The following is a 19,697-nucleotide window of genomic DNA, read 5'->3' as shown; positions in this document are numbered from 1 at the left end:
CTTCTGCTCTTTGGCACACATGTAGTCCTGTTTCGTGCTTCACCAGGCTGACATCTCAATGGCAAGTGTGCCCGGTGCTGCTCCTGCCCTCCTGCACACTCTGTTGAACCAAGGTTGATCCTCTGGCTTGATGGTAATTGTTGTGAGGGGGACATGCCAGGTCATGACGTTGTGTGGGAGTACAATTCTGCTGCTACTGATGACCCACAATACCTTATGGAAACCCAGACTTGAGCTGCTAGATCTGTTCGAAGTCTGTCTTGTTTAGCACGTGGATAATACCACTCAAACTGATGGAGGTTATTCTCAATGTGAAGGTGTGACTTGTCTCCACAATGACTATGCGGTAGTCACTCTTACCAATATTGTCATGGGCAGATACTTCTGCAATTGGCTGAATAAGGATGTGGTCAAGTATGTATTTTTGTCTAGTTGGTTCCTTCACCGCCTGCCACCGACCCAGTCTAGCTGTTTTATCCTTTAGGACCCGGCCTGCTCGATCAGTAATGCTGTAGCTGAGATACTCTTGGAGGTGGACATTGGAATCCCCCACCCAGAGTACATCTTGCATCCTTACCAGCGTCAGTGTTTCCTCCAAGTGTTGTTCAGCATGGAGGAATATTGATTCTTCAGTTGAGAGAGGCTGGTATATGGTTATCAGCAGGAGGTTTCCTTTCCCATATCTCAACTACACCGTGAGACTTCATGGGATACAGAGTCACTATTGAGGACTGTATCTCACTCTGCCGTCACATCTGCTGTGTCTGTCATGCTTGTGAGACAGGAGATCTCCGGGGAAGGTGATGGGGTGTCTGGGACAGAGTCATACTCACAGAATCATACCTTAAATACAATGTCAGGCTGTTGCTTCACAAGTCTGTTTATTTCTATTCACTGTTTCCTGCCAGCTGTCCCATTCTAGAAACATGGCCATATATTAGCCCCAATCCACTAAGATTTAATTTTGCAAACTAGGCTTGGCGCTTTACCAAAGTTTTTTTCTGGAAATCTAAATGTATTACATCCATTGTTTCTCTTTCATTTGTCTTCCTGGCTGTTTCACAATCATAATTCCCATTTCTTAAATCTATGTTAAAGTTGTCTATGACCACTATTTTCAGTCCCAATAATTTCTCCTAATCCATTTACTTACTATGTTCTCTGTTCCGTGTACTATGTCATTTTCCCACACCAGACTTGGTTTTCCTAGTATTGTTAGAAAATTCTGTGAAGACAGAACTGAAGTAGTGACTTCATCGTTCTGCCATTTCCCTGTTTCCCATTGCCTATTCTCTGGTTTCAGGAAGCTGCACTTACTTTCTCATACCTCTCACATTGACATGATTAAACAAGCTATTACTGTTCACTTTTCAGAAACCGATCAATTCGTGCATTCAGCTGCTCAATAATTGACCTTGCACACCATACACTCTCAGTACTATAGACTATGTGCCAACAGAAATACAGCACGATCTATATTAGTCCCATTTTCCAACATCAGGTCCATAGCCGGGAATGCCATGACACTTCCAAGTTCTCGTCCAAGCACTTTTTAACGGTTGTGAGGTTACCCATGATAACTCCCCTTTCAGCAAGTGCATTCCGGACCACAACACCTTCTGGGTGAGACAAAAAATTAAATTCTCTCTGTACCTCAAACTCCTCACTGTAAAATTGTGCTCCCTTGTTCTTGACCCTCTGACTAAAATAAACAACTGTTGTCTATCCACCCTGTCCATGTCCCTCATTATCTTATCCTTCTGAATCACATCCCCCTCAGCCTTCTCTGCTCCAAGGTAAACAACCCGATCTTATCCAGTCTCTCTCCATAGCTGAAATGGTCCATCCCAGGGAACATCCTGGTGAATCAACTCTGCACACCTTCCAGTACAATCACATCCTTCGTGTAATGTTGCTCCCAGAACTCCACACAGTATTCCATCTTGGCCTAACGAAAGCTCTGTATAGCTCTTATAATCTACACACTGATTAATAAATGCTGCACCCAAGGTCCAATTCCTAACTAGCCCATTATCCTGTCCAGTCACATTCAGGGATGTGTGGAGGTGCACAGTCTAAGCTTCCCGTGCGCTGCCATTCATTGAGTACTCTCCTGTCTGGTTCCTTCTTCCAAAGTGCATCTCCTCATACTTACCAGGTTTACATTCCATCTGTCAATGATCCAACCGTCTGACCATTCCTTATGTATCTTCCTGCAACATAAAGCCTTCCTCCTCACTGCCAACCACCCGGCCAATCATTGTATCAAACGCAAACTTACTTATCACAACTCCCACCTCCTCTACCCACCTCCCTGCAGATTCACATCTACACCATTTATGAGTACCACAAAAAATAAGGGACACAGCACTGATCCCTGTGGTACACCAGGGGACACTGGTCGCCAGTCACACAAACAGCCTTCTCCCACCACCCTCTGTCTCCTGACACTACGACAACTTTTGTTATAACTTGTCAAGTTATTCTTGATACTGTGAGAATACTTTATTTCTCAGTTTCTCATGTGGAACTTTGTCAAAGACTTTGCTACAAAACTAAATAAGCGACTTCCTCAAACTAATTCAATCAAATTCATTAAATGTGACTTCCCTCTGATAAAGTCATGATGATTATCGCTGATCATCCTGATTAGAGTTCGATTTTTGTCCTTCCCTGTTTTCTCCAGTAATTTTCCTATCAATGATCTAACACTCACTTGTCTATAGTTCCGTGATCTATCTCTACCACCCTTACCATGAAGTGAAATCACATTAGCTGTTCTCCAGTCCTCTGGCACCTCCCCTATGGTCATATTCTAATTACAATTTTCAGTCAGGGTCTTTCCTCCTTTGACCCTGACAGCAGCCTGTGATACAACTCATCCAGACCGGGGATTGGTCCAATTTTATACCGGTCAAAGCCTCAAATTCCTGCTCGTATTTTACGTAAATCTGTTCGAGAGCTTTTCAGTCCATCTTCTCGAATTCTCTACCTGACTCCTCCTTCTTCCAAGTAAAACAGATGCGAAGGTCTCATGTAACGACCTATCAATGCTCACCAGCTTCTCACACAGATTGCCCCCCTTTGGTTTCTAATGGACACTAACTGTTAGCTGATTATTCTATTCTACTTGTACATGTAGAATATCGTGGGATTCTCGCTAATCTCGCCTGTTTGCACTTCTCCATGTCCCTCTGTTATTCAGTCCCCTCGATATTTCTAAGTTTCACTGTAATCAAATTATGAAAAGCAAGATCACAGGGTGAGTTTCCCCTCAGACAATCTTGCAATTTTATGGATTAATTTGAATAATACCTTTTGCAGTTCCTCTGTAGTCAGTATATTATATCTTAGATTGGGACTCTAGACGGTACACAATACTTTTAAGTTTAGTCTCACTAACACTCTATGCAACTGGTGCACGACATGTTGTACATTGCAATTACATTCACATGAATGTAAACCTAATTTTAACTGTCCCGTTTGCATATATCTTTCCCAATACCTTGCGCTTTATTTTTTCTTATGAGCTTACTGTGTGAGTTCTCAAAATATTGCTCCTGAATATCCAACTATACGTTATCCATTGATTCCTCATTGCTTATGTCTACAAGAATCATTTTTCAAACCATTCCAAAAAGTGTTTGCTACTTTTGGCTTTCATTTCATCGATGCGTTATCATACTTCCCGGTGTTGCCATTACCTTCTATATATCTAGCAGCACGTTCTGTGTAATTGAGTCCAACAGACACCCGACCGCGGATGACAAGTTAACTGGTCTGTAGTTCACCGTTCTCTATCTTCATCCTTTCTTAAACTGTCGGATAATATTTATAAACTTCACCTTATTCAGATTAGCTAAATGCCTTTCAGTAATGTGTCGGAAAATAACATGAAAATCCGCAATGCAATCAATATGTCCATTGCTGCTTCATTTGAAATACTTGTATGTACTACATCTGGTCTGTCAGATTTATCAATACTCAATCTGGCTGTCTGTTCAATGAAGACCTCATCACTGATATGAATGATCTTTGACTTTACTTACACAAATCCCATGGTCTCTTGGTATTTCTGGGAGAATTTCTGGATATTCTTCCTTGAAGATGGACACAAAAATAACTGTTACATTTCCCTGTGATTTTTCTGTTCTCTACAATAAATGATCCTGTCTGCACACTCACTGTCCCACATTTGAGCGTGTTTTTGATTTTGTTTCATACATTGACAGAAGCTTTTTAGCAGGCTTTTGCTTTTCTTTCGTTTGCATACTTTACGTTTTTGATTTTCTTCTCAGGTTCTTGGCCATCCTTTACTGGGCCTTACATTTCTCTGAATCCACTGGCCTACTACAACACTTGGCATTTTCCTAAGCTGCCTCCTTTGATCTAATAAGTAGATGAAGGTGGGGCTGATGGGATGGCAGGTGGACACATAGGAACGTTCAAAATGGCGGTGCCGAGTTGCAAGTTTGGACTGGGATAAGATGGGGTTTGAGGAAGTGGGGAAACTGGTGAAATCCACCATGATCCCTTGTGGCTGAAGGATCCCAAGTCCGAAGATGAGGCTTTCTTCCTCCAGGCTTCTGGTGGTTAGGGAGTGGCGATGGAACAGGCCCAGAACCCTAATGTCCTTGGCATAGTGGGAAGGGGAGTTAAAGTGTTCAGCCACAAGACAGTGGAGTTGGTCAATGTGGCTGTCCCAGTGATATTCTCTGAAATGATCCACAAGTTGCCGTCCTGTCTCTCCAATGTAGGGAAGACTACATTGGGTGTAATGAATGCAGTCGATTAGGCTTTTTGTCTCCGTTCATCACCTATCACTTTCAACCCCACGTTCATCTTCCTATCGCTTTCCCAGCTACCTCCCTTTTGCCACACCCACTTCTCATTTATCCCTCAGCCCCCTTGGCCCACAAGCCTCATTCCTGATGAAAGGCTTATGCTCAAACATCTATACTCCTGCTCCTAGTATGCTGCCTGTCTATGCTTTTCCAGCACCATACTCTTCTACTCTGATCTCCAGCATCTGTAGTCTCCACTTCCTCCTCACACCTTCATGGCTTGCATGACTCAGATTTATAACGGTTACTTCAAATAAAACAAAAATTGTCGTGGACTCAAACATCATAAACGAAAACCAATGCATTATTGTCACTGGTCCCAAAAGGTCATTTACAGCAAAGTTTTCAATTAGCTCTTCTGATCATCCAACTCCAATTCCTAAGTAACCTGATCTCGAGCTCGGTGCTCGACATAATATTAATACAAGCCATCTCAAACATGCTCATGAAATCCATTTTTCTCAGCATTAGAATTCAGTTTGGTTCATGCAGCTTAGATCTAATTTAAACAGTACATTATTCCTGCAGTAGCCACAAACGTGTATATGTCATTTTCCTATTTTATAACATACCCAGTATTTGTATTGCAGCTTTCACTTTGTAATATAATTCCCATCAATGTTTGCTCCTCCTTGCTGTTTCTGAGCTCCACCTTATTAGATTCTGTAGAACCTGAGCGAAGTGGGCTCTGGGTAAATTAATGTTGGAGATCATCTCGCCACATCATTAACGCTCTTCTTCAGATCTCCTGTTATGCTGGTGGGGTAGAGAAGGATAATGATCTTTCAACAATGCTGTGTATTTGCCCAGCCAGCTGAAACTGCTGTAACCTGGGTGGGGACCTTACAGCAGGCTTGTAAAGTGTTGCTGCTGCTGAACAGGGTCTTAGTGAGATCACATTTGGAGTAGTGTGTACAGATTTAATCTCCTCAATGAGGAACGGATATTGTTACATTCGAAGCAGCACAGAGATAGTTCCCTCAATTGATTCCTGTTATGAAGTGTTAAACTATAAGGAAAGGATGATCAGGTTGTGTTTAGAAGACCGAAAGATGACCGTATTTTTACATCGAACATCGGAAGGAGTCAGCAAACGAAGTCAATTACACAATAAATGGAGGAATCCATTCCACCTCTCCAGCTTGTTGCACAGGAACAGCAGAAGGATATTCATACCTTCGACCCTTTTACACCAGAATAGGACAAGGTATTCAGTCCCGGAGCCTGATGTAAGGTTACAGGAGGAGGCCAATCAGCCCCTCGAGTCAAAACACTGGACCCAGAGTAGGCCACGCTGCACCAGTATCCTGTTACACAGCAACAGGATCAGTCCATTCAGCATCTTCAAGTCTGTAACACAGGAACTGGAAGAGGCCACACAATGACTGGAGATTTGCTACACTGAGATAACAGGAGGTCAGTCAGCCCCTCCGAACCTTTGTAGGGGAATTGGATTCAGATACAAAGTATCAGATACTTTTTTAAAATAAGAAAGTTGGAGGTAATTCAGACACGTGTCTGTTGTGTGAGAACAGGAGAAGACCAATCATTCCCTCAGTCCCATCTCAGGGATACATCAGGAGACTGTTCAGTATCTCCAGCCTGTTATGGAAGAAAAAGAGAAGACCCATCATCCCCTCAAAATGTTACACAGCAACAGGAAGATTCCATATTCTCCCAACCCTCTAACACATCAACAGGAGGAGGTCATTCTGGCCATAGAGATTAGAATATCATAAAACGAGAAAGACATCAGCCCATCGATTTTGTACACCACCAGGATGATGAATCCATGCAACCACACATACCTCTTACACAGCAATTGGAGCAGATCCTTTAAAAACGTTTGCACGTTAAACAGGAATTCAAAGAAAACGTAAAGGTTTTCAAAAGGGAAGAACTTACAATATCCGTATACATTACATTAAAACATATCGATAAAACTATCGCAATTTACGGCAAATTATTAGAATCCGTTGTTGAGGATATTTTCAAAGTCAAACCACAATCCATCAGAGTCAACACGGTTTTATGAAGGATCAACTGAGTATGAATTATTTGCATGAGTTACTTAAGGATGTAGCAAGCAAGTTAGATCGTAGGATTCTTGGAGATGGAATGTATCTGGTCTTCCTGAAGGCATCGGATATGTTGCTTATCCAAAGAGTAAGTGGTAAGATCAGAGAACATGGGTTTAGGAGTAAATTATTAGCTTGGATGGAGGATTTTTTAACCAACAAAATGCAATCAGATGAAATAAATATGTCATTTTCTTTTGGCAAATGCAATTTGTGGAGTACTGTAGATTTCAATACTTATGCCTCAACTATTAGGGTTCGATATTATTACTCGGTTGATAAGATAGAAAATACTATTTTCAGAGGACACTAAGTTTGTGAGAAGATTTGTAACTCAGTGCTGGTTGTTGTGGTTCTGTTCGCCGAGCTGGGAATTTGTGTTGCAGATGTTTCGTCCCCTGTCTAGGTGACATCCTCAGTGCTTGGGAGCCTCCTGTGAAGCGCTTCTGTGATCTTTCCTCCGGCATTTGTAGTGGTTTGAATCTGCCGCTTCCGGTTGTCAGTTCCAGCTGTCCGTTGTAGTGATTGGTATATTGGGTCCAGGTCGATGTTCTTATTGATTGAATCTGTGATGAATACCATGCCTCTAGGAATTCCCTGGCTGTTCTCTGTTTGGCTTGTCCTATAATATTAGTGTTGCTAATATTATTTGCTCCATCCCTGATCATCTGCTCCTTGACGCTTCAAGTGACTCCATTGCGCTCCGTACACATGGAATATTTTGTTGTGGTTGCTTAGTGGTGGGATGATGTTTTGAAATGTGTATCAAGGGGACAGCCTTTATCCAAGATAAACTCATTCCTTTCTTCATGGAGACCAGAAGACGATGGGAATGGCTGCCTGCCTTTGAATGAAGGAACTGTGGCTGCTGTCAGGACAGGGGTATTCACCAACATGATGTACTGTGCATGGACAAACGGTAACATTAACAGAGAGAGAGCTCCTTCAGTTCCTCTACCTCTCCCCATTGATATGGGTACTCTGAAGATGCCATGTACACCATCGGGAATCCCACTATACTGGGAAAATAAGGATACACTCGATAGCTCCCTGCTGTGGGGGAAACAATATATTTACCTCATCCACTATGTACATCTTCCGGCACCGAATGGTGACATTGATATTGAGATAGTGGCGAATGATGGAAATGTAACCAGCTCATGCCTGGAAAGTTCCATATCATAGAAGCTGAATGAAACTGAAACCCTAACAGCCACTGGCAGGACTGCCCTACCCCCTGGAATGAAGCTTCAGGTCGTGTTGAAGGAGGTGACACCACTCTGTGACCAGCTGTTCGTTCAGTCAGGATCCCCTCACGCGTTGCTCCTCCCATAAATGAAGCTTGGGAAGCTGTTCCTGGAAAACCCGGGGTGGATACAGTAGTTCCCTTTCCCCACACACACTCACTGCCTGGTTTCAGAGCTTCCCCTCTCTGCAGCCTCTGCTCCATTTGTTGTTCATGTTACAGACCCAGATGTTGTAACTACAGTCCGCATGCTCCATCCAGAGTTGGGTCTCCAAATCCTCAGGTCTCCCTGAATGTCCGAGGCAGCTTACACCACAACCTCCAGCAAACCATCCCCAGCCTCATCACTAAAATTTCAATTGCAGGAGTCAGTCAGAAACCCCTCGGCTACAAGTGTTGTTGACCAGACCAGATCCCTGCAAAATATTTTTAGAAGGCCGCTTAGACCTAAACCTTTCCTTATTTTGAATATAGATGGGAAGTGTGTGTTCCAAATATGTTGTGACTGGTCAAACCACTCGACATTAAGCAAATATAATCTATTCAAATGCTTTAGTTAAAATACAATCAAAGAAAATACTATTTTTGGATAGCTTATATATTGAAATACTTGCACAAATATTAGATACCGTATCTTCTTGGTTAACACCGCTTGGCACAAAGATATTTTCAAATACAGATCCTTACAGCAGTTTTCCAATCCAGGGGGAAACAACATCAACAGAGATCTCAGAGAGAAAAGCAGCTGGGGGTCATGTATTGAAACTTCCAACCCTTCTGGGATCCCCAGCAGCTTCTGAATGCTGCAGCTGAAAGCAAAACGAGGAAACCAGGTCTTGGAGAGCTGGCCACTGCCCTTCCATTGTTACCACCGTTTTAATTAAAAATTAAAGCCTTTTTCTGTTTTTTGCTTAAACTGCTTTCAGACTGGAGTTCTGCACCTGTGTCTTTAAAACCTCTCTTTAAAATAAATCGAAGAGAAAATAACCTTTATACAGTGATAGTATCCTGAGACTCCATCTATAATAAAATAATCCATCAATATACAAGGGTGAATTCATTTTAGACGTCCTAGTCTTCCTCTGTTAGTATTCTGCAAAGCATATATATATTTCATTGACTGAGCATACAATTGTTCACAACTAGTTTCGATTTCAGTCATTTTACTCCTGCCACAAAATGCCTTTGTCTTTCTTCATTCAAGTCTCCACAAATGTTAAAACTTAGGTTTTCTCGCCCTGTAACCTGTATAATTTCAAATTGAATGGCAGAAATAATAAGCTCAATCGGAACAGACTGGTATTTCTCTCCCTAAACGTCTCCAAAAACATTAAGGGATCACGATCAGTGAAAAAGACTTGGCTCATGTATGTTATTTGCAATTTAAGTGCTGAAATGTTGCAACACCAAGCTCAAGGCCTCCTTCCCCATTGTAGAATAAATCTGTTGGTGTTTCCACTGGACACTCCAACCACACGTTACATAATGGAGCACTTCTCATCTCTCCAATAGTCCTTCTGAATGGCATAGCTCCTCATGTCTCAGCATAAAAGAATTACATGCTCCTGTACCTCTTAATGCTATAACCTATTTACCTGATACTCCTGGCCAATGCCAGTAAACCTTACTTTCACAGATATATGATTTAAGAAGATCTCACACATTCTTCTCAATCTCTCACAGAAACCAAACCTTGATTTCTGAACTCAATCATCATCATCATCAGCTATTTCAGCTTCTAATCTTGCCATTGATACTCTCTGCTCTTCCACACGAGTTCTCACGACTGCAGGAAATGAATTGTTGAGCTTCTCCAAAATAAGGATCTCTCTAACAGTGTCATAGGTTTGCTCTGTTTTTAATACCCTTACCCACCTTTCAAAATTACTTTGTTTGATCCTTTCAAACTCAATGTGCGTTTAACCAGGGACCCTTTTTTAGATTCCTGAAACACTGTCTGTCGGATTCTGACACAACCTCATATATACTTCAGATGGCTTTCTTTGTCTCCTCATACTGGCCAGATACCTCCTCCAATAAGGATGCAAATACCTATCAGCTTGGTTTGGATCAACTAAATCCACATGGTCACTGAGCAGTACATTTGTTTAGCCACTTCCTCAAATGAAATTCAAAAGGTTTCCCCATCCTTCTCATCAAATTTAGATAATGCCTGGATGTATTTAAACAGAACCCCATTAGGCCATTAGCTACGACAGGGTTGTTCAACCTCACTATCCTTCTGATTCAGCCTACCACCTAACTTCATCTCCGCCTTCTCTGCCAACTTTCCTCTCTAATTGCTAACTTTTTAAGTTGAAACTCTCTGCTTTTCTTCTGTCTTTTTCTCTGTTTCGCCTTCACTTCCTTTTCTTTTATTTCTACTTTTCATCATAATTCAAACTGTTTCAATTCTTTCTCATGTTCAAAGTGCCTCATTTGAAATTGAATTCTAGCCATTTCCAAAGAGTCTGATGGTGGTTCAACAAAATGTAATTGCCGAACTATAGCTGTAATTATCTCTCATTTTCTCACAGACAATCACAACCCCAACTCCAGCTTGTCTGTCAATTCCTACAGCTTTGCCTACATTCCCTTTTGTAAAACCGCCAAATTCACTTCTTCCTCACCCAGAGAACTCTTCGTGACTGAATTAATCTTTATACACAAAACACAGTTTAAACCAACCGAATTCAACATCCGGAACAAGAGGCACTAACAGCTACCATACACGACCTTTGAAGCCAATAGTCTCCCAGTGCATAATCTCCAGTGTCTGCATGAGCTTATTCTGGATTCTCTGGTTTCCTCCCACAATACAAAAATGTGCATGTCAGCTGAATTGGCCATGCTAAATTGTTTGTAGTTTCCAGGGATGTATGGGTTAGGAGCCTTTGTCGGGATAAATGTGTAATAATAGGGTAGAGGATTGGGTGTGGGTAGGTTACTCCTCGGAGTGTCGGTGTGGACTTTTTGGGTCGAATGGCCTGTTTGTACAATGTAGGGAATGAAATTCTAAACCCAATTTAGTATTATCGATTTGGAACCAGACATGATTCGCCAATTTGTAATAGACCAACTAGACTGCCTCAAACTATTTTCGGAGGGTAGCTTGGATACACACCTTTTCTTATTTTAAAGGATAGATGTGAAACGGTTGTTCCAGATGTGATGTTACTCGTCAAACTATTCACCATTAAGTAAAACACAATATATTTAAATCCTCTAATGAAAATCCATACACAGTGAAGAGGAATTTAGAATAATTTAACTATTGGAATCCTTTCCCGAATAATGGATACAGTATCTTCTACAAATGAACTGTTCCAATATACTAACATCCCAGACACAAACCCCTTGGCAAAAAGGAACATTCAGACATACATTCTTGCATACAGTTCTCCAATCCAGGAGGAAGCAGCATCAAGTCAGGTTTCAGAGAGAGTAGCAACTGAGGATAAGTTACTAGGCCGTTTTTACTACTATTTATTATAAACCCTATAAGCGTCGTAAGTTATTTACTTGAGCCGTTTTCAGTCGGCAGTTTTGCCTTAAGATCACTTATTTAAAGAAAGGAGAACTTTTTTTTTGAAAGTGACTGCATTGGCACACAATTTAGATGCCTGGTCCTTTATTTAAGGGGCTTCCTCGTGTTACTGATCGCAAGGTCACCCGAGAGGGACAAATACAGGTACAGACCAAGTTACAAGGATGTGTCTCATAACTTCTGAAACACCCCTGTCCATAGACCATCTCATGGGACATACCAGGAAGTGAACAACAGCCTGACACACACCATTTCACTGTTTCTGACCTTCACAATGCCAGCACTCGATACACTAGGGAGCTAAAAGCTAAGCCCAGGGAAAGATACAGAGGAACAGAAAGATTCACATCAAAGACAGAAACAGACAGTTAATTAATTGAAAAATCTTGTGGAAATATGGGGAAACAGACAGGACAGTGGGACTAACTGGAGAAGTGAAATCTTCGAGAGTAAACTTACAAAACTGAAAACATTGAATAAAGGCATTGTCAGATCAGCTGAAATGGTTTGTTACATCAAATTCTGAATCTGCTTCACAGAACACCACAAACAAAATAAACTGTGACAAGATGACAGCCCAGCATGGAGAGCTGTGCAGACCCTGCTAGTGTGTTGCTCAGTAAACTGCACTATCTGCCCAGCATAGTGAGTATTGCAAACGTTACTATCACATGCAAACGATATTCGCATCAGATTACTGTCTATAATGGGAAGATTTGATGCATGTGTGTTTGTGTGTGCATGTTCATCAGAAACTGAGAGAGAGTGCGTGTTTGTGCGCGATTGGCGTGTTTGAATGTGAAACTCATTGTTTAAGAAGGAACCCACATGGAGGAACCTATTTTAAATAAGAACAACTAGCAGGCTTTTTGTTAGTCGACAGAGAGAGAACGAGAGAAATTGCATGGACAGATGAGGTAAAGTGTTTGAAAATGTTAAAATAAAGGCATTGCCAGACACAACAGCAATATACATCGGCGTGCACATGAATGACAGATGGGTGGGAGTTTGGTGTTAGTTCGAATCAGATTTGCTTCGGCAGGTTTGAAGCCGGGAGTGTCAGCAGCAGATTATTGGCTTCATTAAGACAGTATTTCATAGCTCAAGGATCAAACAGCAGATGGACTAAACCAGTGAGATATATTCTGGAGTGGTGAGTACTTCAAGTTAGAAATGGTCAGGGAATGGTGTCAGGAATCAGCTCATTGTCAAAGGGATCTCCCACAGTTGTGACTTGTCGGCTTCAGCCGCAGATATTGGCCAGGAATGGGATGGAAACAGTGGAAGGAAGTGGAATTTGTAACCAGAACAGTAGAGAGTGACCTCCCTGCTCTTAATATTTAAATAACAAAGGCAATGATACAGTAAGTTGTAGTTCGCAGCTGGAACTGATGAGGTCAACAGAGAAAAGAATGGGGAGCAATGCCGGTGCTGAAAGGGAGACAATAATTGAACACATTCATTGATGAAGTTAGTCATGGTCTGTAGAGTGAATATATGGATTGAGAGTTTCAAAAGGAAAATAATAGTGACAAGAAGGATAGAATATAAAAAAGAACAGTAATACAGTCATAACCGGTTAATAGAAAAAAAATCTGGACAGTGACACTTACCAGGAACACCAACGATAGCCAGGAAAGGTTAATAAAAATATTGAATAATGAGAATAGTGTAATAAATCATCAATGATAATGACCACCAACACAATGCAGAAAGATACCAAACATAATTGGATAAACTCCTGTCTATTGATGGAACATGCCAGTCTAATGTTCCCAGATTCTGATTTATTTTTGGACCAGTCTAATGTCCTCTGGTTCTGATCCATTGTTGGAACATTCCAGTCTAATGTTCTCAGATTCTGATCTCTCCTCCCCCTCTCTCTGGATCTGCTGATCCCTGTCAGTGCTCTCGGTGATGCTCCCGCTCATGTTAAGGGATAATACATTGAACAGCGCCCATTTATCTTTAAAAGATGGAAACGCTCCACTGGGATAATTAGAATCCATGGAGATTGGCATTGATCACAGTCACTGTACAAACACTGGGAATCCGAGCAAAGGCTACGGCACCGCACAACAATCAACAGACAGGAGGGTTCCCTCCAAGTTCTGGAACACTTCAGTGGTCAAGGACCTTCAACCTTGGACCTACGGGTGACCAGCCTCCAAGGCGGACTTCAGGACAGGCAGCAGCGAAAAGTGGCCGAGCAGAGGCTGATAGCTAATTTCTGTACCCAAAGGGAGGACCTCAAATGGGACCTTGGTTTAATGTCACAATACAAGTGACCACCATTGCACGATACACACACACACACACACACACGCACACATACAGGCACTCATCTACATACACATACACACGGACACACATGTACACAGACACGCACACAGACACTCACACACACCCTTACAGACACACACACTCTCACACACACATGGACAATCTCTCAGAGACTTAGAGCACTCTACACTCATGCACACACATGTACACTCTCTCATTGGCACTCAAAACCCCCCACCCCAGACACGCACACACACTCCCACACTCACACATGCACACCCTCACAGGCTCTACGTCATTACACACACATATACATTCTCTCTCACACTCGCAACACCCCAACCCAGACAGACAGACAGGCAGACAGACACACACACACACACACACACTACACGCAGACAAAGACCCACATGCATACATATATTTTGTGGGGTGAATTTGCACTTGCAGACTTTCATTGTACTTAGCTCAAAACTGCATGAATTCATGTAAAACTCTGAACTCAAAAATTTCATGGATTCATGTAAATCTCACTGTTATCTCGCTTTTCAGATTAGAATCAATCTAAACATTATGGCATAGACAGAGAACACAGGGGGCTAACACTTTCAGCATATTGTCTAGCTAACACACTGTTACAGTTAACCTGAGAATGCAACATTTTTTAAAAATGTTCTGTGATTTACACATGAAAGAAGTGAAACTATAATGGTATTAGAACAGATAAAAATTCAACAGACAATCAATGTATTTTTCAATGTATAATTTCAGTTACATCACACTGTAAATGTTTGATATAAATTCTGTGCCTTAGAAGTGTGTCCTGCACTATCACCTGATGAAGGAGCGGCGCTCCGAAAGCTAGTCTGCTTCCAATTAAACCTGTTGGACTATAACCTGGTGTTGTGTGATTTTTAACTTTGTACACCCCAGTCCAACACCGGCATCTCCAAATCATGACTGAGCAAACAGATTCAATTAGCCAGTTCCACACATCACTTTTCATATCACTATAAAAGAGAACAATTACTGGGTTTGGATGGAATGGATGAGGATTGCTGAGGGATGGACCAATCTTAAATCTTTTTTTTATCTTGTATATGAGAGTATTAGCAGAACACTGCAGGAGTCTATATATGTTCACTCTGTTTATGAAAGGAGGCAGTTATAGAATAACAGATCGGCTGCATAAAGAAAAGTTGGGTGGGCAAGTTTCTAGATACCTCAATACAAAGTACGGTAATTATTGACCAGTGTGAGGCTACTCCTGGTTTTAAGTGCCCTACTACCAAATCCTTTCATAACCTTGAGACAGAGCATTGAGACTGCTGCTCAGCAACAGGCCGAAATATTTCTGTCCCTATGGGCCTCTTACAGAGGGATAAGAGAAGCCCATTCATCACATATTAGCTTGTTGTTACTTGAAAAGGTGGAAATCTAGAATATTGGCGCATTTTGCCAACAGAATCATTCAAAACAAAGAGACGTGTCACTGCAGCGGTATGAGGTGTTACTGAAAGGGCACCTGGAGTGCACCTGGTTGTGTTTCTGTAACTGAGAAGGGATGGACCCCCATCAGATACAGTTTAACGGCTGCTCGTAATCCACGGGTTGCTGTGTCATTTAATGTCTCGGGTCTGTTACACAAGGACAGAAGGAGGCCATGCAGCCTCTCGAGTGTGTTATAGAGGAAGAGGAGGAGGCAATTAAGCCTCTTGAGTCTATTACAGAGGGACATGAGGAGGCCATTCAGCCTCTCGAGCCTGTTACATAGGGGCAGGAAGTGTTTATTTAACATTCAAGTATGTTACGTATAAATATTAGTTTTAAATTAGTTTTGGAATAGGAAAGACCTGATGTAAACATTAATGTTCTAACTTTGAACAAGGCCCATTTTGAAAGTGTTAGGTGAGCCCTGTGAAAGGCTGATTGGAATACCCTATTCACAGGTAAAGGGATGGTTGGAAAACGCAAGGCCATCAAAACGTGGTTTCAGAGAATCCAGAGCCAACGTGTTCCCATTAGTGAGAGGGGCAAGGCTGGTGGGTGCAGGGAGTGCTGGATGGCCAGATATATTGATGCTCTGGTCAAGGTAAGGAAGGATGCATATGTCAGGTAAACAGAGCTGAAATCAAGTGAATCCCGAGAGGTGTGTAAGGGCAGCAAGTGCATAGTCAATGGGGAAATCAGGCCAGAAAAATGTCGACAAGGGATGGCTTTAGAAATACGGTTAACGAGGCATTGAAGAAATTCTACAAATCCTTTAATGGTAAACGATTAACTAGGGAGAGAATAAGGCGCGTTAAAGATCAGTAAGGTTACCGATGTGTGGAACCACAGGAGATTGGAGGGATTAGAAACAACAATTTCACCTCAGTATTTAATGTGGAGGACGTTACAAGAGCGAGAGAATGAATAAATATACAGCGAAACATTGAAAAGTATCTATATCACAAGGAGGTGTTTGACATTTTCAAACACATAAAGGTGAACAAATCCCTGGGACCTGATCAGTTGTATCCCAAATGTTTGTGGGAAGCTAGGAAAGAGATTGGTCAGCATTTTGCTGATATATTTGTATCATTGATTTCCACAGGTGAGGTGTCAAAAGACTGAAGGGCTGCTAACATAGTGTAATTATTTGAGAAAGTAAGGAAAACCCAGGTAACTATAGATCACTGAGCCTGACGTCAATGGTGACTAATTTGTTGGAGGGAACTTTGATGGAAAGGATGTGCATGCATTTGAAAATACAAGGACTGCAGAGGGCTTTGTACATTGGAGTTCACATCTCAGGACTCAATGTAATCTTTTGAGGAAGTGATGAAGATGATTGATGAAGGCAGGACAGTGGATGGTGTCTTTATGGAATTCAGTAAGAAAACCAAAATGGTCTACATGGTAGACTGGTTAGCAAGGTTAGACTGGCTGGGATCCAGGGAGAACTCGCCATTTAGATCCAAAATGTTCTTGAATATTGGAGACATGGCGTGACTGTGGACATTTGTTCAATAAACTTGGAGTCATGTGACCAGTGGCGTGTCACAAAGATCAGTAGTGGGTCCACTGCCTTTTGTCAATTGTACAAATCATTTACATTTGAGTATATGAAGTATGGTCAGTAAGGTTGTAGATAATAACAAATTTGTTGGTACAGTTGTCAGTGAAGAATGATCTCTCAGACTATAATGGGACTTTGCTGAAGTGAACCGAGGAGTGGCAGATGGGGTTTATTTTAGTTAAATGTGCGGTGTTGCATTTTGGCAAGAAAAATCAAGGCAAGACATATAGGTAGGGTCCTGTCGAAAGCTGCCAATAAAGGAGAACCTCATATAAATTATGGAATCCCTACAGTAAGGAAACAGGCTATTAAGCCCATCGAAGCCACACCGACCCACTGGACAAACCCCTACCCTATCCCTCTCAGTTTGCATTTCCAATGGCTAATCCACCTTGCCTACAAATCCCTGGGTACTATACGCAATTTAGCATGGCCAATCTACCCTTATCTGTATGTCTTTCTAATGTCGGAGATAAACATAGCATCCGGATGAAACTCATGCAGACACGTCGAGACTGTGCAAACTCCACACAGGCAGTCAGTCAAGGATGGAATTAATCCCAGATCGCTGCGCTCTGAAGCAGCAATGCTAGCCACTGAGCTACTGTGTCACCTGGTGGTGCAGGCTCTCCGTTCCTTAAAAGTGCCGTCACGGGTAGACAACATAGTGAAGAAGGCATTTGGTGATCTTCCCTTTATTGGTGTGTGCTTTGAATCTGAACATTTTCACGACGTGTTGCATCTGTACAGGACATTGGTTTGGCCACTTTCGTAAAATTGCTTTTAATTATGGTTACCCTACTGTCGGAAAAATGACAAACTTGAAAGGGTACAGAAGAGATGCGAAAGAATGTTGCAGGTGTTGGAGGATTAGAGTTACAGGGAGAGTTTGAATAGGGTGGGGCTATTTTCAAGTGTTGAGGCTGGGGGGGACCTTAAAGAGGTTTATAAAATCATGAGGGGCAAAGATAAGGTAAACAGTCAACGTCTTTTACCCAGGATAGGCGAGTCCAAAATTAGAAGACAAAGGTTTAAGGTGAGGTGGAAAGATTTAAATAGGGACATGAGGGATAACATTTTCAAACAGAGACTGCTGTGTGTATGGATTGAACAGCCAAAAGAAGTGGTGGAGGCAGGTACAGTTACACCATTTAAAAGGCATTTGGATGGATACATGCATGGGAGGTATTTAGAAGGAGATGGGCCAACTGCTGGCAAGGGGGACGAGATTAATTTCGGATATTTGGTCGGCATGGACGACTGAACTGAAGGATCTTTTTCTATGCTGTACATCTCTGATAGTCTATTGCTTCTTGAGTGTATAACACAGGAACAAGAGGAGGCTATTCAGCTTCTGAATTCTGTCAGTCGGTTTGTTTGCTCAATTACTGAGAGTAAAATACAAAAATACATCATTCAGATTTTGATGGTGTTTTACAGAAGCAGGAGAATTGCTTTTAGACAATGCTGTAAGAAAAGCTGTAAGGAATGTGAGGAGGGCATTCAGTCCCTCACCTCCATTCTACAGGAGCAGCAGGTGAGCACAGAGCTACTGGAACCTGTTACTCTGGAGCAGGAGGAGGACATCTACTTTCACAAACTTGGGATCAGGAGGCAGTCACTCAACTGCTCGAAACTGGGCCACAGGGATATCTGTAGGCTAGTGAGTTTCCATGGTCCTGTTATGCAGGAATAGGAGGAGGTATCTCACTCCCCACCAGTATGGGACACTGGGAGAGAAGGGGAGTTTGCTTGGAATAAATACATGAATAAGTTGCATTCGTGGTCCATTCAATCCTGGACCACCATTCACTAAGACCACGGCTGATCTGATGGTAATTCCCTCATTCCATTTTACGGAGACTGTCCTCTCTGCAGCCTCTGCTCTATTTGTTGGTCATGTTGCAGACTCAGATGCTGGAACAACAATCACCTTCACTCATCCAGAGGGTCAGGTCTAAGGATGAGTCAGGATTTGAAGGGTCCAATCACAAGAATGAAAACACAAAATAAAGGTATTGCCAGATTTTTAGTTCTCTCACATTCGAAATCAAACTCCCATAACCAGCTCATCCATAATACATTCAGGACGGAGCACTGTGTAGATATGGCTAGCGTACTGCTGAATACAACCCAGTAACATCCAGAATGGAACTCTGTGCAGCCCACACCAATACTTGATCTATAATCCTGGGCTAAATGTCCAGCGTGGGGAGCTGTGCAGACCCCACTTGTTCATTCATATATAAACACAGGTTGTTGCATTGTCCGGTAACACTGTGTTAGATCACTGCCCAGTGTGGGGAAACTTGCAGCCCATGATGGAAGTGACAGGATATGCAGCTGCCATCCAGTTACAACTCCATATCTCCAATGTACCTTGAAAAGGGATGCTGCAGATGTGAAAATCATTGCAAATGGAAACAGTTGATATGCCAATATTCTGATCAAGGCGAGTATCACACAAGTATTTAAAGTTGAAATAACTGAGATAATATCAGATGAGCTTTTGTGAATGTGCAAGGAAGAAAGGGGGGATGGTGATGTTATAGTGGTTGCACTATAAGCCTCCAAATAAACAATGGGAATTGAAGGAACAAAGAGGCAGGGAAACTGGTGAGAGTAGCAGGAGCAATAG

Source organism: Chiloscyllium punctatum, chromosome 23 (genome assembly GCF_047496795.1).
Source record: "Chiloscyllium punctatum isolate Juve2018m chromosome 23, sChiPun1.3, whole genome shotgun sequence".
NCBI lineage: Eukaryota > Metazoa > Chordata > Chondrichthyes > Orectolobiformes > Hemiscylliidae > Chiloscyllium > Chiloscyllium punctatum.
This window is presented reverse-complemented; position numbering follows the sequence as displayed.